We start from the raw sequence: 26,750 nt of genomic DNA, 5'->3' as shown, positions 1-26,750 counted from the left end.
ATTCAAGTTTCTGCATTGCAGAGTTGATTTTAAAAGACTTCAATTGGTATTGTATCACCTCATTCAAGTTTTGTATTTGAAATCACTTAATTGGTCAGCTAGTTCAGTAGTTCATAAAACTGTGTTTAATTTGGAAAAAAACCTCCTGAAATAATAACTCCATTACCCAATGTAGGGTATGATACATTACTTAATGAGTGCACCTTAAAAGTCACATGTATCAGAAATACAAATGTAAGTTGCCAGAAATATACTTTGTTGGCATTATTTTAACTCAATTTAACTCCTGTTTTCCTCAAATAAAAATTTGACATTCTTTCTATCATCATTTAGTATGATTAAGTAAAAATCTCAGTCAAACAGTCAGGTCTTGGAAGCAAACTTAGAACATGAGATCTTTCTGTTTCTTAAAATATAATTTAATATCATTTTTATTGTTTATGAAAAATAGTGTTTTCATTAATAGGTTGTCTTGCTAAATGCTGAAAGATTGTCAAGTGTCTTGGAGTGGAAGGTGTAGAAGTATAAAATAGTATCATTGTTTTCTTTTGGCAAAAGGAGATCCCATTTCCAGAGTCTTCACACTCCTTTGGTTTTTCAGAAACCTCAAATTGCTGGGTCTGTAAATCTGTATTTTCTGAGCATCTTTTAACTTTATTTATTTTTAAAGGTTTTTAGAGCCCTGGGATAATAATCCAAGGGAAGCAAGCTGCTAGCGCATGTGGAGCTTTCCCAGCTCAGCAGTAAGGCAGTCTAGTATGTGCTAAATCAAGTCTTTTGTTTGTAATTGTAAAGACAGGTCCAATGAAGGCAGCTGTACTAACACTAAAGTGATGTTTATGGGCAATAAAAGACACACTTTTGACGTAACAACTGTTGGATCTTTGAACAGAGGAAATAAAGTGGATATAGAGCAGGAAGTATATTACCTCAATGAACATACGCGTACAGCAGAGGCATTGGGGCAGGGTGCAGTGTGTACTTGTGTAAAAGATGATGAAGAGACAAGTATGACAGTGGAAAATATCTTTCTGTTGCCTCAGAGAATCATGGAAATGTTGCTCTGCCCTACTAGTGTTGGCAGTGCCCCAATTCTACCAGAATATTTAATAGAGCCAGGGCTTCTCTCAGATTTTCTGAGGCCTTACAGAAAACAGGTGAATATTTGGGTCTCATGTTTCTCTTTTCTTCCACCACAACTCCTTCAGCCCTTTTTTTTCTTACATAAAACATTGTGAGATTGAATGAGCCTTCATGCATGCTGGATGTAGACCCACTGTTTCAGGACTGGCTCTATGTTTGCTGTAATTCCAGGAATGCAAAATCATGTGATTTAGTTAATTGGATCAAGTTTATGCTGGAGTGAATTTTAGAGTTCATACTTAAATGGTTTTCTAGTGAGTACAAAACTTACCTTTTTTAGTAGACAAAAATAACCATTCACCTAAATTGGATAAACACCACCAGATACAAAAATAGGGTGACAGAGCTAATAAGAACTGTTTGTGAATTCAATACCCATATTGATAACATTGCCTTTGATTGGAATGATAAGCATCTCCACAATGATTTTACTGGATGATCATGTCCTGAATGAGGCGGGAAACAAGGCAGCCTACATCCTTGGCTTAAAATTTTTTAGTGAAATCCATATGTACGGTAAATAATGAAGTATATTACATTTAAAATTTAGCATTTAAATTTTAGCATGCAAAATTGCATGCCAGAAAACAAAGTGCATTTGTTGAATAAAGCAAATCCCTCTTTCCCATCTACATCCTTTTTACCTTAATCTTGACCATGACTTCCTTCTTCTGCTTTTTGCTCTTTCTACTCTAATTGTTTTCTTGTATTCTTATATGTAAATTACTCTTTAAGTACCATGAATCTAAACTAAAGCCTAAGGTATATAGTAAGAATTTATTTTTCTCATTTACACTTGGCTTCCTTTTATTTGGGGCAAATTTACAGTTTCTCTTATACTGTGTTGCTCCCTTGACCACCTCAAAGTGGAACACAAAAGAAGTAGATTGCTTGTATTGGGGCTTACCTACCCAGAGAAATTAAGGTATGGTAAATTCAAGGGGGAATATAGAGCATTCACTGTCTAGATGGGTGAGAACACTCAGCTTGCTCACAGGAGATTGAATTAGTTAATTGTACCTTAAGCACTGGCGTCATCACATCCCCATATGACAAGCAGAGTCCAGTCTGCTTAATACAGCTTTCAATTAGGTTGTGCTCAGTGTGGCATTGTGTGTTACTAAAAAGCTTCCTGCTGGTTCAGAGTGTGAGCAGACTACAGCTATTAGCTTTCTGCAAAATACCTCCGTAGGTGTACCTACAGAGCACCCTTAGGCAAAGGAACTTACTCTACTTAAAAAAAAAAAAAATGTATCCACCTTTTAGTTCATAGTAAAAGTGAGAAATCAGTGAAAAATAGCTAGTGTGCTTAATTTTATTGTTCATTAACATTTACTGGCAGGTAGATGGGTTTTTAGCATACAGTTTCAGAGTGTGGTTCATTTGATATATATCCTTACTTAGCCTGGAGAAATTTGCCTTGATCCTGCTCTCCCCCCAGTTCCCATGGGAATGCTCAGCCAGGCTGCCTTGCACCAGCGCAGTGGTGCATTTAACAAACCTGTGTAATTGGCTCCACTGTCAAAAACCTCTTAGTGGTTCTTCTGTCTTTATTTAAATACTTAAACAAATTTATAATGATTGAACAGAATGCCAGTTACCAGTGAAAGGTTGGAATTGGCAAATGTCATGGTAATTTGAAATTAGAGATATGTGGAGCATTCTAGCTGGCTCATTCGTCTTGTTATCCATATCTTCAGTATTCAGTAATATCAGTTTGTGTGTTTAGTATTCTCATAAATTCAAAGAAAGTAGCATTAGGACAAGAAAGTATCAGAAATTTTCTGACAAACAGATCTTAATTGGAAAATACTGAAAGTCATATTACTTGGACTAATAAATGAACTTTTCAAAAAAATGCCTTTACATTGAGCACATTGTGAATTCAACAAATGTTTAGGACAACCTGAGACAAATGACATATTTCAATTTTCAAACATGTCTTACCCAGTGAAATTAGTGAGTAAATGAGTAAATTGGTACTGGAAATCTGATTCCCACCAATAAGCACATTAAGTGGTGGGGAAAAGAAGATGTTCCTTGTTTATTGGGTTTTTTAGCTTGTGAAATTGACAGCTTTAAGAAAATAGAATTTGTGTTGTTTAGAAGATAAAACTTGGAAACAAGGATGCTGATAAAAAGCAGTAGCCAGAAGAAAAAGAAAAAAGCTTTCATAACCAGGATATACTTTCCATACAAGCCTTCTTCCCAACATAATTGTAATTGTAATAAAAATAATAATAAAAAAGGCTTCCTTGGTTTAGAAGAAACTTTTGCATTTTCATGTAAGTTTTTATCAACTCATTTAATAAAGTTATAAAAATGTTATGTCATTTGTAAACAGGATTGTCAAATATAATATTCCAAGTACACTACCTTGGAATTGAAACATCTCACTATATTGGAAGATGGTGAAGTATTTAAGCTGTGCTTGATAGTACATAAGGCAAGGCTTTCTCCATTACCTCAAAGTCACAGTTCCAAATAATTATTCTTTTTGTGAAGCGACCTGTAAGAGTTCTCTCAGATACATCACTGTGAAGTGCTTTGAATAGAAGTGAATTCCAAACCATCTTACATTCTTATTTGCTGATAGATTGCATGGAAACTTTTGTTCTCCACTCTGTTCCTGTGTGGAAAAAGAAGTAAAAGAATACCTTCTTTTCTCAGTGTTTGGTTTTCTTTCAAATCTTTGAAGTATAAACAAAACCTATTTTAAGTAAACTCTAAAATCTACCTCTTTAAGACAGGTAGATCCCCTTAGGTTTGGTTTTCCTTATTGACATTGACATTGTCAGGTCTCCCTGATGTTTTATTTGCAGTATTTCACACACTGAATGGCCTTTGTTATTTCACGATCACATTGAAGTGAAGGTGAACTGGTACCTTTCATGTCTGATAGTGTTTTTTTTGCTAGACAGATATAATATTTTTACAAGCCCAGTCTTCCATTTAGTTTCAGTCTTTCCTCACAACATTAACTTCCATAAAACATCATCACAGAGAGGAAAAATATCTGAGAAGTCATGTGTATGTGTCAGCATTCTTCTGTATTGTACTCAAAGGGGTTTATGTGGTGTTTTTCAATCTGGTATTCATTTACTTTTGTATTGAACTCTTGCAACTATTCTTGGTTTAAATATATTTGATGTGGACAGTTATAGTTAATATGAGATTTATAGGACTGACCTCCAGCAGTCTTCTCTTCTGCATCATCAGTGGGGACCTAGAGAAACTGTCAATGTAATAGTCTATTTTTGGGTCACTGACTTTGGAAGATGAACTTGAAGAAAATGACCTGTAGCTGAATATCTTTGAAGTTCAAAGACATCTGAAAGCTTACTGCTTTTGTTAGCTGTCAAGAACAGCTGAAAGGAGACAAAAAAAAATGGCTGAAAGGAGAGGAGCAGGCAAAGACAGAAACTAAGAATCAGGGAATCTGAGGTTTATTTCTGAATCTTTCTCTAAAATATTTTGTGTCTTGAGAGATACCACAAAACATTTTTTTTTTCAATGAGATACATGATAATTTTTGGATTTAAAAATTTAATTAACTTTTTGTGAAATGTCTTCTAGAATTGAAAGATATATATATAGCATGGCTTTAATTTAGTCTTCTCAATGTATTTATACAGTGGCAGTGTAGCTCAAGTACATAAAGGCTTTACATGGGCAAGGATCACTTTGAAAATCTGATAAAAATTCAGAGTTACTGATAAAAATTCAGAGTTAAATTGTATGTAGTCTCTAACACAAGAAAGTGAGAGAGAATAAGCTTTAGCAGCAAAAGAGCAGCTTCCAAAGTCTGAAATATCACCAAAGTTCCTCTAAATAATTTTTCCCAGCATTGTTTTTTCCTCTGAAATTCTCCCAAGAATATACAGAGAAGTTAATTCTTATGGAAAGAGAGAAGTTTATGGAACACAAAGTAGTAATTGCTTTTTGGAAACAAGGATATTGTCTAAAATATGGCCTTTTGTTACTGTTTAATCTATACAACTCTGAAGAGCCAGTCTGGAAATCATCCAGAAGTATCTGTCCTGGAGTTAGAATATTCCCATGTTAGCTTAAGGAAACAGAAACCTATTTAAAGATATCAGTGTCATAATCCATAAAATCATTGGTGAGATTTGCAAGTAATAAGTTTTGATTTAAAGCATCAATATATCCTGTTTTATGATGATACTGAATACCTGTATTGAGAAGGGATTTTATAGAAAATTTTGAACTTTTTATTTTTTGGGATAAAATTCTACTATTACCTGTAGACTTCAGGTGTTGTTCAGTGGATTCACGCACATTTTGAGAGGAATTGTAAATGTCATTATAACTTCTGGACCTGATTTTGGATTGTGACAGAGAATAAAAGAAAAATGTTGGAATAATTGGAAAATTTTTTGTTGTGATAGTATCATGTATACTAAATTTATATGATAAAATATTAAGTCCTTACATGTCCTCTGTTTTGTTTACAACAAAACAATATAGATTCAACTCATCTTCGATGTACATATTACATATATGAGAAACTGCTCTCTGAAGTAGCTTAACTCCTCTGATTAAAGAGACAATGTCAATTCAATGACAAGCCTTTTTTATGATTTTACCTAACAGCAGAGGTTAGGTAAGATGAATCTTACGAAAATGAATGCTGGAGGAAAGAATAATAGCTTGAAATATAAATTTAATCCTCAAATCTCGTGTTTGGAGCAGTGTGGGATCCCAAGACAGAGATTTCTTGTACTTGTAAAACTGTTTAGTGATCCTGTGATTCTATGATATGGTTGCTTTCTACCAGGATAAAATATGAAGAGGAAGAACATTTTTTTTGATAGTTCAGTAGGTGTTTATGTTTTGGATCAAAAGATTATCTAAGAGGAGGAAGCTGAGTTTCTGTATTCTCTGGCTTCAATGGGAATTTATGTTTTTTTCCTCAGTTTTAGTTCTTTTAAAGCTAAAGTGCAAAAAAACCCCTCAAACCTACAAAACACATTTTTACAAGTACTTTTTTCCACAAATTGAAAAAAATTTATACAGGTCTCTAAAGAATTTATTACACTAAAATTAGCTCTCAGCTTGTGAGTTTAGGTTTCCAGTGTGGGAAGAACTGTTAGATCATTGCCTATTTGTAATCTTGCTCTTTCCCAAAATAAAATGTAAGTGATTTATGAATTTATCTCAAGGTTTAGTAGAACTGTGAGAGCTGATGTATGTGTTTGGACAGAGCTGTATAGCAGCTTCTTCTTCTGATATGTGAGCCAGAGAAAAAGTTTCATCTGTGTGTGCTGGAATATAACCAAGGGTTGCATTCCCTGATAAACAGAGCAGGGAAGTCTGATGCTCCTTTCCTTTCCCCAACCTTCCTCCACTTTGTCCAGTGCACTGGGAAGCACTGGCTGCATGTGAATGAAGGCTTTCACAGGATGAATGAAGGTTCCATTTTTTCCTACACGATAGTGACAATGACCTTCTGAGTGACGGGGGTAAAGGCACCATTTTGCCACAAATTGTTTGTATGTTAACAGAGGCAGTGTCTGTCCTTGTCTTGTAGAATCAGACCTGAAGAAGAGATGACGCTGTCAAGCTGGAGGGTTTGGGGTCTTGGCTTTCTTTTTGTTTGTCCTTCAAGCTACAAACTTGAACTTAAGTGCAAGACTATTTTAGAAGGTCATGGGAAAATTTTTACTTTCAAATGTGTTTTGACTAAATCAAAATACTCCTCCGCTATAAGATATATTTCTATTTCAACTGTAGAACTTTTTTTAAAAATTGCATTTTTCTCAATAAATAATCATAGTGTTAATTTTATTCTTTATGGAAATTGTATACTTCATTAATCACTGTCCAGAATTCCCAGTGATGATGACAAGTGAGTTACCCTGTTTTTAAGAAGCCCGTGTGGTGCTGTCTGCACGAAGATTTACTAATAGCAAGCTGTATTAACAAAGATGTTATTCCTCCTACTGCCTATATCTGTGAACTGACTACTTTGCAAATGGTTGCAGTCTTTACTCTAGAATCAATGAATAGAGATGAAGAAGTGTTTTTGTTTTGATGATGAGTGCAAAGAAAAGAGGAAATCCAGCACAGACAATACAGCATTGATTCAGAGATAGTATTCATTGCATTGCAGTTAATTTCTAATTGTTATGACTCATTTTGTATATTAGACTGAGTTGATGAATGTGCTTTAGAATCAGTTAATGAGTAGTGAATATGGTATTTAGCAGCACTGTTCACTGTATAGCTGGCAGAAATGTCACAATTCTGTCACAGTAATCAGAATTCATTTCTGACCTGGATAATCTTATCTAGTGTCAAACTTCCTCCAGACGAGCACTTTGTATGCAGAGTTTTCTCTTGTATCTCCACAGGATCAATTGTTAGAGAAGCAAAGTAACTATGTGCTTAGTGTTGCAGGTCTCCCAGGCACTGCAGTTCATATTTAGTTTAAGCCGTCAAGATTAAGTGGCTTTCCAGTTGCAGAATTCTAGTTTTGAGTAAGTGCATGTTGAATCAAGGGCTCTACAAGGGCTCTACTTGAACGCAGGAAACAGTGCTAGTAACACTCAGCCAGGTGACTTGGTGTTTTTTTGGGAGAGTGTGTTTTTTCTGAATTCCAGCAGCACCTGTTTTCTACTTTGGTGACTAGATTCTAGGAATTTGATTTCAGAATTAAAAAAAAAAAATCTTTTCTACATAAAAAAGAACAGTTATTATATTTTGATCTTACATAAAAAAATCGTATTTTTAAATTCAACTCTTTTTCCAAAACATGATCTGACCTAGTCAAAAGAACAATCCACAATTTTATTCACTGATAAGAGTTAATTCTATAATTGAACATTTTCAAAGAAACTTTTTTCTGATCTGTGGCAATGAATGCTGCTTGTTTCTAACTGGTGGTCAGTCTAGCTTAATTTGTGTTTGCTTGTTTTTGAACTGTTCCAAATTTATTTAGGAATCCCATAGTTCAGTTCTAGCTAGATCAAAACACTCAAGTTTTCTTTGATCACAAATTTGCTTCTGTGATAATGACAGTAGTCTACAGTGGTAGAAATAAAAAGATTCACAGAAGTCTTTAAACTACTTAAGAATAGGCTAGTTTGGACATAATAACTTGAAAATTGGACATAGTAACTTTAAAATAATACTCTTTATTAAAAACATTCATATTTACTTAAGGGCAGTGTGGAATTGAGCACCGCTCTATGGAAATTGTTTTACATTTTAAAAAATGCTATCCTACGTACAGGTGATAGGGAAAACCAGTGATTTTATACTTAACATTTTTTGTAAACAATATACTTCAGTCATAGCTGTCCTTAAATGGGAGTGCAAAGGTGCTTTAATCCAAATGTAACATTATATTACACCTTTAAGATGACCTGGTAAAAGTGATAATCTGATTGTATGAGTTCTAAAGTATAGCTGTGTAGATAAGGAGCTGTAATAATTATAAAAAGCCTACAACAAGTCATTATGGTGTCTTTTATCACAGTAACAAGAACAGAGACTCAGTAGTGCACAGTGTTTAATTAGTTTGTTATGTACAAGTAAAAAATAAGGATAGTAATACAACAATGATCATAAAAACCATATTAACATTCAGGCTCCTGCGGAGACTCCATTAACCTTGACTAAGAGCTGTCAAAGCATATGCCAAGTTCTCATCCCTTCTAGGCAAGGGAACAGATTAATTTTACTCTTGGATGAAACATCCCACTGCTGATGTGAAAAAGCAAACCACAGCTCCTGAGTTTCAGTTGATAGTACAGATCAGGTACACTGCCATTGATGGACATCTAGAATACCACGGACACTTCAGTCAGCAATTTCAGGAAGGGAAACTTAGCTGCATATTGCAATGGTTCTTAAGATGCTTTCAGGGAGCACAGGGACTGAAAAAGGCTTAATGTAAACAGAAAGCTTCAACTTCAGAGTTTATTCTATTATCAGAGTAGGAGTTAAGTTGGGTGAATAAATATTAACAAACTCAATCTTAACTAAGGACCCAAATTAGTAGGAAAATAATTGTCTCTTCTTTATAGTAATAACCAATAGAATTATATCTGCCTTGGCAATCATATCTAAAATGTGCCTTAGAAGTAAGGCTAAGCCAGTGTGAGATTTGGGGTATTAGCTGATGTTCTCTTTTAATATTTTTTTTTTTAACCTTTTAAGCTTTGTAATATAATTTCTCAGAAAATGCTGTCCCATAAAAAAAATTTCTTGATTTATCTGTTTTATTTTTAAAGACAATGTAGTCCTATGTGCTTTGGGGAATTTCTAACAATCTACTTCTTTCAGAATGGATTTATTATTTCAAAGTGGTGAAGCTATAAAAGGTTTTCCTTATTTTTACATAAACCAACTTTCCAAACAAACAAAACAAAACCATTCTTTTTGCTGCTTCTAGTGGAAACCAAATGAAATATTACTACATTAGACTAACGTTTTGCTCAGTAGTCATGACTTTTCTCTAACATTGCTTGTAATTTCAAGCTCTTATAAGTTTAAGCAAGGGTTAGATGGCAAATGTTAATTTTTGTCCTGCAATGTGGTTTTATTAAAGGAATCTAGAATGTAGCATTTTATTAAAAAAATTTTTTATAAGATTCAAATTTTTGTGTTTATAGATCTTGATACACTTAATAGCTTAATTTCTGACAGAAACAAGCATATATTAGGGGGACAGATTTTCTCCTGAAATATTTTCATAAAGGCATGAAATAATAAAAGTTATTAATTTAGGAGAGAAAAGAAACACCAGGGTGCTGTGTTTATTTGAAAGAAGTTTCCTGTGGCAGATTCTTTGTTCAAAATGTTTTCAAGAAGAGACTAAATACTGCACTGCTCACCCTACCATTATGTCTCTTCTTTTGGCCGCTAAAACCTCCTTCCACAAAATCTAGAAATGCAAAAATTTTTCTTTAACACATATCACACTTGCTGAAACATCAGCCTTCTAGTCTTCAAAATAGTTTTTCTCATCCATCCTCAATGAGACTTCTGCTTTTCAGAATAAGCTTTAAATATTGCAGCTTGTAATAAAAATGACAAATAATTTGCCTTTGTACTGACAGTTATAGGAAGTATGAGATTCTAGACATCTGCATGATGGGGTGAGAGCAAAGGATTAAATAATTTCTTATCACCTGCCAGCAACCAGTCACCTCTAGTGAAGAGCACACCTTCTTTACTCTTAAGGAACATCCTCCCCACCTTATCTGTAGTTCTCAGTGTTTACCTATCTTTCTAACCTCATTAAATGAGTGTTGTTGATTAGGACACATATCTCAAAAGCAGAAGCAGTGATGGACATAAGTATCAAGGTAAAAAGCTTACACTGCTTGCAAGGGTTTGTCAACTCTTCGTTTCAAATATTAGGCACTTAGATATGTCCAGAGCTTCCTTCCTAGGTTGCAGCTTATAACCAGCTAATAATCAACTTCCTAGGTTACACTGTATATTTCAAGGTCTAAGCTTTTTATTCACAATGTTCTTTCGCTTCATCTGCTAACACACAGCAAGTAGTTAGAGCCAAACAGATACTCTGGTGAGTGTTGGTTTCTCATCATAATACATTAAGCTCACAGCTATTCTCTGCATTCAGGTGCTGGTCCTTTTTACCTCTCTCTACATCTTCTTACAGCTCTCATACATTCCTGCCCGATCTGAATGCTGACTCTGAAACTCCAAGATTTGCACACAAGACCATTTCTGAATTGGTCTGAAATTTATATTTTACTGTCTCTGCATGTAATGATGACATACATAGCAAGTTGTATTAAAAATCAGATTTTTTCTTGTGTCTCCATACCACTTGGATTAATCATGCTCCCACCCTAAATGCATAAGCATTTCTCTTCAGGCCAGCCTTGTGTTTGACTGTAACCATATAAACAATCATGTGCCCCACTGAATCTTCTCTCTCATTTTTAGCTTCATCTGATAGAGGTGAATAGATTGGACATTAAGCAGTCATAGTTTATTTATTAGCAGTACCAAAATATATCTGGCTGCCAGACATGTTAGCAGCTGCAGTTCAACTTGTCACCCTCTTGAGTGAGTAGCTCTGAGTGCGGAGTTCATGAGCAAAATGTATTGGCCCTAGCTGAGATGGAGGTAATTTTCACCATAGCAACCCCAAAAATCTTTCCAATGGCTTTGTTTATATTGTTTGTGATCACAGATGGATTTACCATCTTGCTTAACTGAGCAAGCCAACATACTTATATTTCATTTTTCTGCCCAGCTTCCTCTTCTGTGCAGTTCTTGGTGGTGAAAGTTCCAGACAGATACAGTTATGCTTCTTCAAGAAGGCTTTCTGTGCAGAATTTCTTCTTCAGAGGATCCTTTTGCAGGTTGCTAATATCACTATGTGAATGGAGAGAAATTCAAAGCTTTTACTTTGCTTTTGTCAACCAGCTTGTGGTTCATATTGCGAACTGAGAGTCCACTAAGTCTGCCCAAGTAATGAGGCTGATCAGAGCATTCTGTCTTCTTAACATCCTTTCTGGTACAGTCTGTGCTTGTGGCTTGTCTCATTTTCAATACACAAGTTCATGGTATGTGAACATTTCCTGGAAGAGATCTGTGCATGCTCCCTCACCAATTAAGGAACTGTGGTTTCCATCAGATTAAGATTCGTGACCATAATTTACCCCAGAAGCATTCAGATTGAGAATATTCAACTTGCTGTCAAAGAAACATGCATTCAAGGAAGAACTTCAACAAGGAGGTTTATTCATATATGTAAATAAAATGATTATATACATGCCAAATTTCAGCAAAACTAGATTCCTCTCTTATCTTGTTTTAGCTAAACAAGCTTTCCTTTTGACTTGATAGGATTCTTGACTTTATTGTAAAAGTTTCTGAATAATCAGGTGCTGGGAAGGGTAGTCTAGAAATGGAGAAAACAGGAAAAAAAAGACACATTTCACTTTCTCATAAAAATAATTAAAGTCACTAATAATATTCTAGGTAGTAAAGTAAAGTGGATCTTTTACAAAACAGTAAAAGAGTCTATGCTGTGCGTATGGATCAAACCTCTGGGAAATGCAACACACAGAGACTTTGCAGAACACGGTGTTTCCTTGTAAGCCTTACAGAAGAGAAGAGGACACATGAGTGAGCCCTGAAGGACGCTGGTGAAGGAGGCCAGCTGGGAAGGCCTGCCTTGCTGGGAAACCTGTACGAGGTCCACTAAGGGACCTGAGTTTTGGGATCAAGGAAACCCCACATGTCAGCCTTATGAAATTGCAGGTGGTGCTTGAATTCCTCTCTTCACCAGAACATCATAACCAACAGCACTGCCATCCACTGGGAGGGAAAGAGAAATTTCAGATTATTCTTTGTTGATAATAATAAAATAATTCATTCTACTATTGGGAGTTATCATTTGGGACAATTTATTCTTTTCTGTGTTTTGCTTCATCACTAATTTGCACCATCAGGCTGATAACTTTTAAACAAATTGTGGTACTTAATTACCCAGTATTTTATGGAGTGGAAAAAGTCTGCAAACATTGCATGCTCACAGCAGGTTCTCTGTAAAGAAGTAAATTTGCATTTATAAGTGTTAAAGCTTACCAGTGTTAAAACGTAGAAGTGTTTCATGTTCCTAAAAATAAGCATGTGTGAACTAGATGCAGTCTTTTCAGTGCTGTCATTACACATTTGTTTCTATTTATATATGAAAAAAGAAAAAAATTTGTCAGCAGTAAAATTTTTAGAAATATGTCTATCTTTCTTCAGTCTATTTCATATTTTTGTGATTGATCATAGTTAACAAGTTAACAGAATTTTGGAAGTTGATATTAAAATTTTTACCCTTCCCTTCCCTTCCCTTCCCTTCCCTTCCCTTCCCTTCCCTTCCCTTCCCTTCCCTTCCCTTCCCTTCCCTTCCCTTCCCTTCCCTTCCCTTCCCTTCCCTTCCCTTCCCTTCCCTTCCCTTCCCTTCCCTTCCCTTCCCTTCCCTTCCCTTCCCTTCCCTTCCCTTCCCTTCCCTTCCCTTCCCTTCCCTTCCCTTCCCTTCCCTTCCCTTCCCTTCCCTTCCCTTCCCTTCCCTTCCCTTCCCTTCCCTTCCCTTCCCTTCCCTTCCCTTCCCTTCCCTTCCCTTCCCTTCCCTTCCCTTCCCTTCCCTTCCCTTCCCTTCCCTTCCCTTCCCTTCCCTTCCCTTCCCTTCCCTTCCCTTCCCTTCCCTTCCCCTTGATGACATGTTATTGTTAATTTACTTCTGTAGCAGAGCTGCAGAAACAAAGCAGGGAGCCATATATCACTTAGGCTGTTGGAGATTTTCCATTAATTTGTGATGAAATAAAATAGGCTATTACTACTTCTCCTTGAACATGATATAATTTCTGGCTTTTTTTTTTTTTTTCAGTCAGCATTTACATATATTGTGGAGAAAAGAAACAAAGGTGACCCTCAGGATTGAAACTGAGCAACCTGTATGCAAATCCTGAGAAATTAATTTTACAAATGCCTTCGGTTTTTATAAATTACATTAGAAAGCATTTAAAACAAGTGAACTTCTCCTTAAGGGTATCTTTGTTAAAAAAAAAAAAAAACAAAAACAACACAACAACAACCAAAAAAACCACCAAACAGTAAATGGTTTAATAATTTTTACATAAAGGATTGAAAATGAAAGGCACAGAATGATAGAAATTATCATGGAATATGTTTCTCCCAATTGAAATAATTTCTTTTCTTTGAAATACTCTATTACATACTTTTAGTCAGTGATGATCCCAGCTTAAATCAATTAAATAAGCTGTCAAGTGTGAAAAGTGCCTCTGAAGTGACATCTTTTAACAGTCTTTTCCAGCTTGTCATGGTTAGGGTATTTATTACTTTTAAGAAAGAGACCCTTTTTGTTATTAGCCATGAAAAGAACTGGATTTTAATATTACTGTGATTTATTTATAGCATAATTTTCTAAATTCTGTGAAAAATAAATGAACTTGTAGATATTATTATATCACTACTAGTGGTATTGGGGAAGTTATAAAGAAACCTGATTAATTCTGCATCCATTGAAATTTCAGGTGTGTATCTCTTTGTTGAATGACTTGAGAAATGAATTCTGAAAATATTACCTGCACATTCCTGTTTGCAGACAACGTACCCCATGGTTATCAAAAATTACTGGGAAATCTTAATGCTCAAGCATCATATCTCAGTGCATTGGAAAACTTGAAACGTGCCATAGCCAGTTTAAAATTGAAATTCACCAGCAGATGCAAGCATAGATAGAGAGCCATGTACATGGAATTAATTTCTTATAAGCAATGGTTTCACAGGAAAACACATAGGTAAAAAACAAACAAACAAACAACAACAACAAAAAAAACCAAAAACCAAAACCAAAACCAAAACCAAACCCAAAAAAACCCCATGAAATCACCAGAAGTCATAGAGAAATAAATTGCTAAACCAAACTGAACTCTAATGTATTTCTCATCTAGAGAATTCTTGTTTGCATTGGTGGAACAAAAATGGCATTCTGTGAATTTAGGACTATCCTGGTCTTCTAATAGCTATATAGTCAGCCACAGTTTATGAGCACTAATCTCATTCCTTGACCCATGAGCACTCAGCAGACAATAATGAGCATTAACTGTTGAAAGCATGACTGCATAGCTAAAGTGTAGAGCATATATTTTGCTAATATGGTGATTTGTGTGTAAAGTCTCATTTCGGTCACACTTCATTCTTCTTCACCTTGGCTGTGTGCAGGAACAAAGTGTTTCATGTTGAACTTTTTTACCTTTTGTGACAATTCTTGACAGCTAAAAACCTAAAACATTTCTAACTGCTCATATAATGGAAGTGATCAGTCCTGTTCTAGTTTTATTCTGCTATATTGAAGTAGCCTTGTGTTGGCCCCTTAATATAAATATTTTTTAAAGTTTATTTCATAATTAGTTTCATAAAGACCTTCAAAAAACTTTCAAACAAGTTAAAAATCCTTTCTCATTGGGTCTTATGGAGGAACAATTTTACTCCTCCTTATGGAGGAGTTTATGTTATCTTTCTCTGATTTTTGCCAAGCTTGAAACATATAAACATTTTAATAACGTTCCACTTACTTTGATGTTTTTTCAGATTGCTGAAGGTCTGTTTAAATATGCTTTTGAATCCTGTCCTCAGAAAAAAAAAAAATATTTGGTTTATTAATTTTAGTTTACAACTGCTTAAATGGTTTTTCAAATGTATAATCTTACCTTATGTACAGTGTAAATTTCAGTTATACACATAAAATACTTTTGAATTACAAATTTTGGGAGGGTCTTTTTTCTGCACAAAGCATCACATCAGACCATTCATCAGCCACAGCACCGGGATCCCTATGGATCACTCAGAACTCATCTATGGTTGAGGGATAAGAGATTAAGACATGGTATCTTCTGAAACAGATAAAATCTTTCCTTCATTTGATATACTTTTCAAATCCAATTGTCTTCTTCTAAAACCAGACACAAAAAGAAAAAATAGGGGAGGGGGAGGAAAAAAGTTAATTGGGTTTATCCATCATAAATTACACTTTTTTTTTTCCCCAGGTAAAAAATCCCTTTTCAGTAAATATACAGGGAAAATTTATTATCCTTGGATGAGTAAATGCACACAGACTGAACAAAAACCCTAAATCTCTTACTCTTGAAGAAAAAAATATTTTCATGTACAGGATTAAGAAATGGTTTTGATACTGAGAAGAATTAAATACATGGGTGTTCCATTCTTTTACTACTTCCCTCAGTATATATTAGTCATTTATTATTTGAATGTCATTTTATCTTGAGAAATTGCAAAGAAGTAATTAATATCTCTTTTAAAGAAATTTATAGCAGTTGTATGAGAATTCTTCCAAAGCAGTCCCTAGTTTTAACTGTGTGTTTCACCCAGGTTATGAAATGACCACAGTTTATAACTGGTTCTCCTAAACTGTGTCTTAAAACAATCCAGACCTATTTTTAACCTAGTTATAAATCACTTCTCAACTGGAAATACATAAGAACAAAATAAATAGGTTTAATGGATCAGATTATTTTCTAGTATCATTTAAGCACTACAGGCCTTCTTCTGAGGTCAAGGAGAATTATTTTGGATGAAATGACATATTCAATATGCATATTTTTGGGTTGTCCCATGCTGGTTAATTCAATAGCTTAGCTGTTAATGAAGAACAGCTTTGAATAGAAATAAAGTAATAGGTGATTAAATTATGTATAACTCTTGCATTTTTTGTGGTTCAATTTAGAAGTTAAAATTGAACTCAGGCTTAATTAAGGAGTCAAGTCATCTTCAAACCCAAAATGGTATTGTGAATTTAACTAGAACTCTGATAAGCACCATTTCAACCTATTAATTTTTTTTTGTTTGTTTGTAATTGCTGTTACTGTTGGGTTTGATTATTGAAAATATGGAGAAAGAGAATACAAGGAGAAATAGTAAATTTACTATTAAACTCATCTTACCACCACGGTTATTTTGATCTATACTTTGAAACCTGTGTGTTTATATATGAGATTTTCCTAGTATATACATCTCAATATTATTAGCAAAAGTTGTTAGGCATGACTACTTCCATTCTACAGGGGAGGAATACTATTATAAACTGATATCAGAACCACACATACAATCTTACAAAAAAGTCTTCAGTTTGCTGGGTTTATCTCCTGTTCTCTGAATGGAGTACTGTTTGTGTTGTACAACACAAAACGTGGTGTACCTAACACTACAGCTTTAAACTGCTGTGTTTTGATGTTTTGTTTATGCTGTCCCTAATTACAGACCATGAAATGTCACTTTACAGAGAAACAGTAGAATATAATGGAGAGTAAATTATGGAGTACCAAATGTGGCTTGCTCTTGATTGATACAATTAGACAGAATTACTATATGTATTCATATAAAAGGAAAATTAGACTTTAAAAAAAATCAATATTTTTGACTGAGCATGGAAAAATTCATTTAACAATACATGCTTATTGATTTCATGCAGAGGAATTTCACCGAAACAATATGCCATGCAAAAATAAGGAACTAGATTTTGGATTTTTCTTTGGAACCCTGTCTGTTATTTTTGCTTTTCTAAAAGCAGAAGACTACTATTTTTAAAATTTCAAATTAATATGTATTTTTAAAAATAGCATTTCAAAACATCTGTGTTCTTTAACTGAATTGTTAACATAACTTCTCTGTCTTTTGAAACAAAATATTTCTTTCAAAGTGTAAGTTTGGAAAGGCAGAAGGAAAACATCAGTGAAATGTGTAAACTCTCAAGATTGTTACAGTTTCAAAAGCCTCATCAATTAACACTCAAAAAAAGTAACTCACAGATCTCATGTTTTCATAATTCTTACCTGAAATATTTCTTGGGTGTATAAAATTGAATAGCAAGATTATTGTTGTCAACTTCTCTTACTGCAATTTCAAGGACTGGTGAATGCATGAAAAGTACAAAATTATCCAATTAATTTTAATCACTAAACTCTGTTCATCTCATTTCCTATAATAGAATGCTTGTACTTATGTTGATTTTTTTCTGTACAATTTATTTTATACATATATGAACAACCTGGCCAGCATATTACTGCTTCTCATTTACAGAACACTTACATTTTCATGTCTATTTCAAATATTTCTTCTAATAGAGCTATACTTGTAATAAACACAAAATTTCAATATAAACTAAAAAAGTGGTCTGTATTCTAGTTAATAAAGTATTATAAATAATGAGATTCATCAAAATTCTAATTCTTCTGTCTTTTTTGGCAAAAATGGATAAAACCACTTAAAATTGCAGAAATATTGCATCTGGTCAAAACAGGTTTCCATAAGGCACTACAAAAGATACCAGTATATTCAACTGATGATTTCTCTTTTATATTAAGTATAGAATATATCACAGACTGAGATGAGCAGATAACCAAATATGACATTGATATTTGTTCTCCTAGAAGTGTGATTTTTGGCATAACTTAGTTACTTCTATAATTTCTCAATCCTTAAGATTTGCCATGCATTTTATGTTAATCCCAGAGTCTTATAAAATAAAATGAATGCATGGAAATGGATTTTTATGAGAGGGATTTAGCATGTTACAAATATTTAAGTTATGACAAGGTAGTAAAAGGTTGTTGTAGTGTGAGAACAAAGTCTCTTTAATCAGTTACTTGTAGTTCAGAAATGTGTTTGGACACTTGAATTGTGAAAACACTTAATGACAGATTCTGTCATTAAGAGTTTTGAGAATATTTTAATTGACTAATTAAATTAGAAAAATTTTCTTATGCCTCTAGCAAAGAATGAACCAGAAAAGAAATTACAGGTGGTCCAAAGGAGGTATTTTAAAACAGTGATAACACTATACATTCCCTGGACCATAGCAAATACTACTAAAAAAGGCTCTCTAAATGTCTGGTTGATTGGTAGATCATGGAAAAAATTACTGTAAGAGACAGCTGTGGAAAGACCCTAAAATTACTTCTTCATATGTTATTTAATTTTAAAAGTAAGACTATAAATTAAAATATCCAGATGTCAAGAGAATTTAATTTCAAAATGTAATTGAAAAGTTTCCTGAAAGATTAAGATTACTGGGTCCATTCTTTGTATCTAAACTGTTCCCATGTCTGTCAGAGAAATGTTCTATAAAAGGTAGTATCATATGGAATGAAATATGATGCAATCTGTTATCTTCTCCTAAATATTTATAGCATTAAATATAAAGCTTTCTATTTTAAAACACAGGAGAAAATATTTAAGACAGGGGAAAGTTTCATCTAAACAACTTGATCCTTAAAAATCTCTGTGAGAAAGGATAAATATTGGGAAATGGTACTCAAAATTAAATCACTTAAAAAATGCAGATTTAAGTTCTGATTTTCAAGTGAAGCGATTTAGTCTCAAAAGCTGAAATACGGTTTCCATTATTTTTGTATTAGAACTTCAAATTTTAGATTTTTGAATGAAAAAGTATAAGAAATGCTTTTCTATATATTTAGAATGGCGAACTTTATGTATTTATAAAAGCAAAACATTGATTTGTCAATACTTTCACAAAACTAAAAAATCAATTATTCAATTTCCTCTTCCAAAAATACTTGATACCAAACTTTAGAATAATGTGTGTCTTTTTCAATGCTGACGAAAGTGTTGACCTCACTTCTTGTCATGTTACCATATGCATGTCAATGTATAACTTCTAAGAAATCACATTGTTTTATCAGGAAAGAAACAAAAATATATAAAACTTAAATATAAGAAAACTAAAATCAAAAGAGTATAAAGAGGTAAATTGAATGCACTTAAAAGTCTCACATTCTCAGAGACAGTACCTGGTAATCATAGAGTCATTCAGATTGGAAAAGATCATCAGAGATCATCATGTCCAAGCCTTAGCACGGCACTGCCATGTTCACCACTAATCCATATCCCCAGGTGCAACATCCATGTTTTTTCCAAACTTCCAGGCATGGTGGTTCCACCACTTACCTGCACAGCCTATTCCAATGCCCGGTCACTCTTTTACTGAAGAAATTTTTCCTAAAATTAAATCTAAAATTCCTCTAGTAAACTTTAGGCCATTCATCTTGTCCTTTTTCTGGTTGCCTTGGAGAAGAGGCCACTCCCCACATGGCTTCAACCACCTTTCAGGCAGCTGTACAGCATGATATGGTCTCCCTTGAGGAGGTCTCCCTCCTGTTTTTATCCAAGCTAAAAAACCGCAGCTCCCTCAGCTGTTCCTCGCACGACTTCTGCTCCAGTCTCTTCAGCAGCTCTGTTGTCCATCTCTGGACATGCTCCAGCATCTCAACATCCTTCCTAAATTGGGCTCAAAGTGTGCCCTCAACGGGCAAAGTTTTTAGGCTCGCTTAATAAGCCTAATATAATGTAATATTGAAGATGTTGCACTTTTTTAAGATGATCTTACCTGGATTTGGGAGGATTAGCTCCTATCTATGTGCCTGTTGTGGTGATAGAGCTTGAGTTGCAGACTGTCTAAACAGTAACTCCACCTCTTTTGGGATATGGACTGTTCCAGGATGTCCCAGGATATGAAGGTAGATTTTCTCCAACATTATTGAACTGGCTACTCCTTTACTTAATGTACATACACATGCCAATTGGTGATCATCAGTAGAAAGAATAGTGTTGAATCTTACAGTTTCAGTATGCTCTACTGCCTTATTAGGAAAACAAATAAGAGTGTGATTTATGGATATCATCTAAAGGTGATTATGCTCCTGGCCTTTTTTAATTCCTCAGGAAATCATTAGGAAGGTAGAAAGAGGTAAGGTGAGATACTCCATTTACTTTAGCATTTTGAAAACAAAAGCTTAAAAAGGAAAATGAAAACTTATGTAGTATAAAAATCTCGTCAAAATTCTAAATTTGGTTCTTATCATAAAATATTTTAAAGAAATGTCTGGTCATGGGAATATTTTTCTCATGTCCCAGTTCTTCTGTATAAGCTATTTTGGTATGCTAACTTCAAAGTGTGGGATGTAATTATTTTTTTCCCATTGTAACTTGACATCTCAGCTGGTGCAGAATTTCTTGCTTCACACTCTTTCCTCCTCCATCTCCTGAATTTTTATTTCTTCTTTCTTTTCTTCTTGTCACTTTGTCTCATATTCTGATAGCCTCTGTCAGCCTTAATCACAAACTTAACTTTCTTCTCATCCATTTTTCATTTTCTCTCCCTCATCTAACATGAGGGCAACTTGTGTATACATGTTCTCTTAGCAGCTCACTTTCTGCTTTTACATATACACAGACTCAGCACCAGCAATTTCCACATATCACAGATCTTGCTTTCTTCAGTTCATTTGGCCCCAAATTCAGGGAGGTTCAGTTACTTATGTGGGGTTTAGGTACATGAATACAAATCTTACCATGAAGAAGTTCATATGTGTGGCTGAGTCTGTAGGAATAAATAGCCTTGAAAAATGCAGTAAGGTAGAGAGGTGATTTTGGGTCTCTTGAGGACTTGCTGTCCTGGTTTCAGCTGGGATCAAATTAGTTTCTTCCTAGTAGATGGTGCAGTGCTGGGTTTTGGATTTAGGACTGGAACAGAGCTGGTAACGCTGATGTTTTAGTTCTTGCCTGGCAGGGCTGAAACTGATGCAGGCTTCCCTGCCACCCTGCCAGTAAAGAAACCAGGAGTGTACAAGATACTAGGAGAGGATGCAGCTGGCTCAGCTGATCTCAGCTGACCCAAGCGATATTTCAAACCAATATGGCACCATGCTGAATGTGCTTAACATTAAAATGAGGGCAGACGGACTGGGTGTGGCAGCCTCCTGTTCAGGGACAGGGTGGGCATACCTCAGCAGATGATGAGCAATTGCATTGTGCATCATCTGTATATTCTTCTATTATTATTATTATTTTCCTTTCATTTTTCTGCCTAATGAAAACTTTTTTATCTTGACCCATGGCTTTTACCTTTTTTTTGTTTCTCTCCTCCAATCTTTTACATTAACACAATTTCCTTTGCACCTGATATAAGGGGGAAAAAAAGAACTCTAAAAAGACCTGCGCAAATGTCAAAATATTCAGACTAGGGAAAAAAAAAAAAAAAACCCAAACCAAAACCCACAACAGAAAACCAACAGCACAGGAAAAAAAAAAAAAAAAAAAAAAAAAAAAAAAAAAACCCCAAACAAATTACAACAAAAATTACAACAAAAGAAAAGGCAAAACCACCGAAACAAATCATTAAAAAACCCACACAAAGCCCAGGGAGAAACTAATACCCTGGGAATTCAGAGGAAATATTGCTGCTTAGAGTAGTATTTAGAGTTAGTAGGCCAGTATCACCTTATTATTAAGTGATCTCCTGGCTTAATTTTCTATTGTGAGCAATAGGAGGCTGAGCATAAACAAATGCTTTGGCATCTCTTCCTTTTTTTGTATCTTGCTACTCCTGGTGAATTGGTAAAAAGTAGAAGAAATTATATTATGTCTTTTCCATGTTTTTGTAGGGACAGGTTTAGTGATCAACTTATTGAATTCATTACTCATAATTCACCTTGACCATCCTAATATATCTGACAATTCTTATAATTTTGTCTTCCTTAATCTTGAGTGAAGGATGAAATTTCTGAATGACACCAATGAAGAAGTGAAAATACGTACGAAAATGTTTATCATTGCCTGCAGCAATCTGTGACATGTGATGTCACAGAAAGAAAGGAAGATGACTTTTTGGTTATTGCTGAAAGAGATAAAATTCATCAAGCAGTATTTTAGAAGGCTGTAGGGTTTTTACTTCTTCTTTTTTCCTTGAAGATATACATATTCTTACCCACAGAATACAGTACACCTGGAAGAATTTTTGAGCTATTCAGCAGCTAGCTCTTTCCTGAGATATCACTGGCATCCCTGTAGTGCGATGTCTTGCAGTCTTAGAATTTGCCTTGTCTTATCTCTAAAGTTAAATTAATAATAATAAAAAAAAATCTCTAGAGCATGTCATAGGTGTCAAAATGTCTTGGACACCATATCCAAACAGTCATTGCAATGGAACTGTTACCATGGTTGGACCCCTGAGTTATAAGCCAATCCAGCTGTGACTTTCAGTACAAAAGGGGTAGTAATACTGTTCTCTTTTTCTCCCTAAGGGAAGAAAAAGGGAAAGTAAATGTCTGATGTTGCCCTTTATTCTGGGCATACATAGACTTTTGAGATGTTCCTCCTGGCAGGAAATACTATTTAATTCTCAGGGAGGGAACTGGTGTAAAGCAAGACAGATTGTAGTAACCTGTGATCTGATGAAAGTACTGCTGTATTTAGCTGCCAAATGAAGGAATGACTCCCTAAAGAGGATAAAAAATAATTCTGCTCCACAATTCCCTAGGTAATCTATGTTTAAATTAACAACTAATCTGGCATAGTAGAAGCACAGCTCTAGCTGGGTCCTGTGGGCTGATGGAAATGCTGCTTTGTGGGTGAACCATTTTCAGTGCCTTCACAGGGCTCATCTTCCAGGTCTGTTTTGCCCAAAAGTAATATAGTAGCGCAGCAAGTCCTCCCTGCCATGTCCAGTCCAAGCCTGGTGAGTGTGAATGATCAGATTTGCTTCAGAAGCACATTTCTGATCCAAGCTGAAACATTAATATAGCCATACACCTGAGTATCACCTAAATACTTTGGGTGGCAAGTTCAATCCCTCAAAAAAAAGTAACTTCTCAAGGTGTGCACAGTTAAACTCTGTAACTCTGCCAAAATCCTATGGGGTTCAAAAATTCCACATACAAATTAATGTAAGGAAAACGTATTAGATACAAATACAAAGAAAGATATTACTTCTAGCTGCAAATGTTCTGTAGAAACAAATGACTGGAAGAATTAAACACTGAAGTACTTCTTTCAATTTCTCCTGCTCTTGAACTGCTTTCTAATGATTTGCTGTTGATCATTCTCAGAAATTAATGGGCAAGGTGTGACCTGATACAAAAAACCTCATGTTGACTAACCCCCTCAGTAATCTTACACAGCGCACAAACTGCAGGCAAAAGTAAAAAATTAGCAAAATTTTTCTCAGGAAATCTGTAAAAATTCTGACAGCTGTAGAGGGCACTTGAGGATATGCTAGACTTAGAAGATTTCATAGGAATGAGGCATATTCAGTTCAATTTTCATGTCAACTGGTGGATTTTAAAGAAAAAAATTGCTAATAATATGGAGTAATTAATATTTAATATCAATGGGAAGTTTTACTGAAAATTACACTTTGGATGTCCCAAGAAGTTTCTTTATATCAATTATGTATAAATAGAGCAACTATAAATAGAATGGATTTAATGGTAATCATCTGTACTTTACAGTACAGAGAGTTAAATATTTTTAAACCACCAAGCTCATTTCAAGCAGGTAATATGGAAGAGTTAAATTTTTAAAAAGTGAAACAAAATGCATGGAGGAAATAAGCAAAAGAGAATAACTAAAATATAATGCATGCCTGTATGTTGTAGTAATGTCCGAGAACATGTAAGAAACTTATTTCAAGGGTTGTTTTCCATAGAAGCAGTTGTAACCTACTAACTTTTGCTAACATTAATTGTTTTTGCAAAATCAGAAGCTGTATGTTTTTTTTCTGATATGTTTGAACATATTTTGCACAGCAGAAAATGAAATATCTGTAACAGTAAGACAGTGGTTTCTACAAATTAGATGCTGGTAAAACTTATAGAGACTATTTATTTAATATTTATTGGCTTTTTGTAGCAAGTTTTCCACCTGACATATGCACTTAGCATATTTCACAATAACAGCTTTAGACACTTAAAAACAAGTTGAGTGTAACTTTATAAATTACTTTGACTGATTTCTCTGGAGTCCCTTTGAGTAGTTACTCATTTATGACACTGTAATAAAGAAGACAGGTGTGATTCTTCCATGGATCTCCTTTGAGATGAAAAGGCTTACAAGCAAAATACAGTATTTTTACATATACAAATTTTTCAGGCATACTTCTGGCTATAAATTTGCATGGGAAAAAGCTGCCAAAATGTGTGGGTGTATTTCAGATACGGTTACTTCCAAATTTGAAAGGGGTCAAATACATTGGAGAAATCTATAATCCATGTGGGATTATCTTAAAATTTAATATAAAATGTCATTCATGTTTTGTAGCTACAATAGTATATGTGGAAAGTCATATATCACAGAACTCCTTTTCCCAACAGCATTCTAAGTTCATATAGTGTAGGTGTAAGGACTTATATAATATTATTTTTAAAGTGCATTTTTTTCCAGTGCCACATCTTGTAAATAGCAATTTACGAAGACAAAAGTATTGAAATAAAATACCCTTTTGTGTTAATTCAGGGAAGATAGCATGTTTGATAAACCCCTAAAAGGTGCTTTTCAAGTAAATGATAAAACCCACCTTTGTACTCCTGCATGTTAGGTAACAGAGTGAGATGGAATTAGAATTGATCAATTTTCTGATTATAAAGTTTAGGTAATAACCTTCCCCCAAGTCAGTATGCATTTTCAGTCATAATGATGTGTGTTCAGACAGGAATTGATAGGATTTTATTGTAAGAAGTATCTCCAAAGCTGAGAATTTCCAATTAGTGCATATTTAGGAAATTCTGGAAATTTTGGTTTTAGGCATTGTTAACATCTTGCAGCACTGACATTAATGCCTTATTTTAATTTTGGCTAAGATATACTCTAGATACTTCTTAGATTCTATGGAAAATGTTTATACCTTAAAATAAAAAAGAAAAAGCCATAGCAGGCTGATCTAAGAATGATAGTGATTTCAGCACCAGAAATTGAGGGAGTGAAAAAATTTTCCTGTATAGCTCTTCTAAAACCACTTATGTGAAATCAAGAAACATATTCATGGGTTTTACAGTCTGATATAGCAGCTGTGAAGTTTTAGTTGATTTTGAAATTGTTTATGACAGAATCTGTACCTTTTAAAGGTGACATAAAAGTCAGACAAGGTATATTGGAAAAATTCTACAAGTCTGTAATTCAATATCTTAGAGATATATTTTACTCTGCTGGAATTTGCATAGAAATATACACTGATAAATTTTAATATATTCACTTGAAACATGCTTCTTCATGACAGGAAAAAGTTTCTCTTTAAGTATATTGATTCAAAGTGGTTTTTAATTGCAGAGTTAAAAAACCCTACATTTTTCTCATTGCTTGGAAGATAGTATTTGGTAACTGACTCAGAATCACCTTTATCTGGACTGGATCATATCTTGCTTCCTGAGGCAGCTTTCACAAATTATAGATAGCAATCTTCCACACACAGTTTTCTTCCAACAGTTTTCTTGGCATTGTCATCTAATCATAGTTAAAAATAAGTGGGGCAAAAAAGGAGTCCCATGTTATTAATTACAAAGAAGGTAAGACAGTAACTGTATAATAAATTGCATAGGAATAAAGAATTTATGTAATGAAATAAGTTGTAAAAATATTTTTTTATTACCTTGAAGCATTTTAATATGCCAGAATATTTCAGAACAGCATTACAAATATCATATTAAAAGATTTCTCAAAATTATCCTAAATTGGAGTGATTGTATGTTTTGTTTTGGTCTTGGAGGTTTTTTGAGAATTGGGAAAGGATTGGTGAAGGCAAATACCTGTTTATTGTTAGAGGAATAGGGATTTAACAGCACCACTATTTGAGTAGGCAAAAAAGTAGTTACCTTCTATTGCACTTATGAAATGGTATGAATTACAAGTCTAAATATTCTGTTGGCAACAGTAGTGTTTGTGCTGATTTTTATAGGATGTGGATTGGGTCTAGACAGTCGTTCACATATTATACATTTACACCCATTTTTTGACTTGATGATATACTTTTAAAGAGGTGTTTTACTCATGACAGAAATATTAGCTGTGCACACTAAAGATCTTTGCACAATTTCCTAATATCATTTAATAGTTCCATATATAGGGACAATCTGTAATCTTGTGAATAAAAGCTTTCAAAAGCAAAATTAAAAATATTCATCACCCAAATTTATGTAGCACAGAGAAACTGACATCTGTATCCACTTACATGCATATTAAACAGTGTACTAATAAATACATTTTAAAATACCTCT

The 26,750-nt window shown here is 34.2% G+C and overlaps 1 protein-coding gene and 1 long non-coding RNA gene across 4 annotated transcripts in view; one reads left to right on the top strand and one right to left on the bottom strand.

Annotated features, from left to right (window-relative positions):
• Positions 1-26,750, top strand: part of CSMD1 (CUB and Sushi multiple domains 1) — a 1,058,834-nt gene that overhangs the window by 230,202 nt on the left and 801,882 nt on the right. The window lies entirely within an intron of this gene.
• The window catches only part of LOC140683509 (uncharacterized), a 30,954-nt gene continuing 15,882 nt past the window's right edge, over positions 11,679-26,750 (bottom strand). Inside the window, exons 2-3 of one of the 2 annotated variants that reach the window (XR_012054678.1) lie at positions 13,386-17,595; positions 11,679-12,834 (exon numbers count right to left, since the gene is read on the bottom strand). This is a non-coding gene — a long non-coding RNA (uncharacterized lncRNA). Of the gene's footprint in view, positions 12,835-13,385; positions 21,716-26,750 lie in introns of those variants that run through there. The other variant, XR_012054677.1, reaches the window with a different exon arrangement.

Source organism: Taeniopygia guttata, chromosome 3 (genome assembly GCF_048771995.1).
Source record: "Taeniopygia guttata chromosome 3, bTaeGut7.mat, whole genome shotgun sequence".
NCBI lineage: Eukaryota > Metazoa > Chordata > Aves > Passeriformes > Estrildidae > Taeniopygia > Taeniopygia guttata.
The sequence above is the reverse complement of the archived record's forward strand: the minus strand, read 5'-3'. Positions and strand labels throughout refer to the sequence as shown.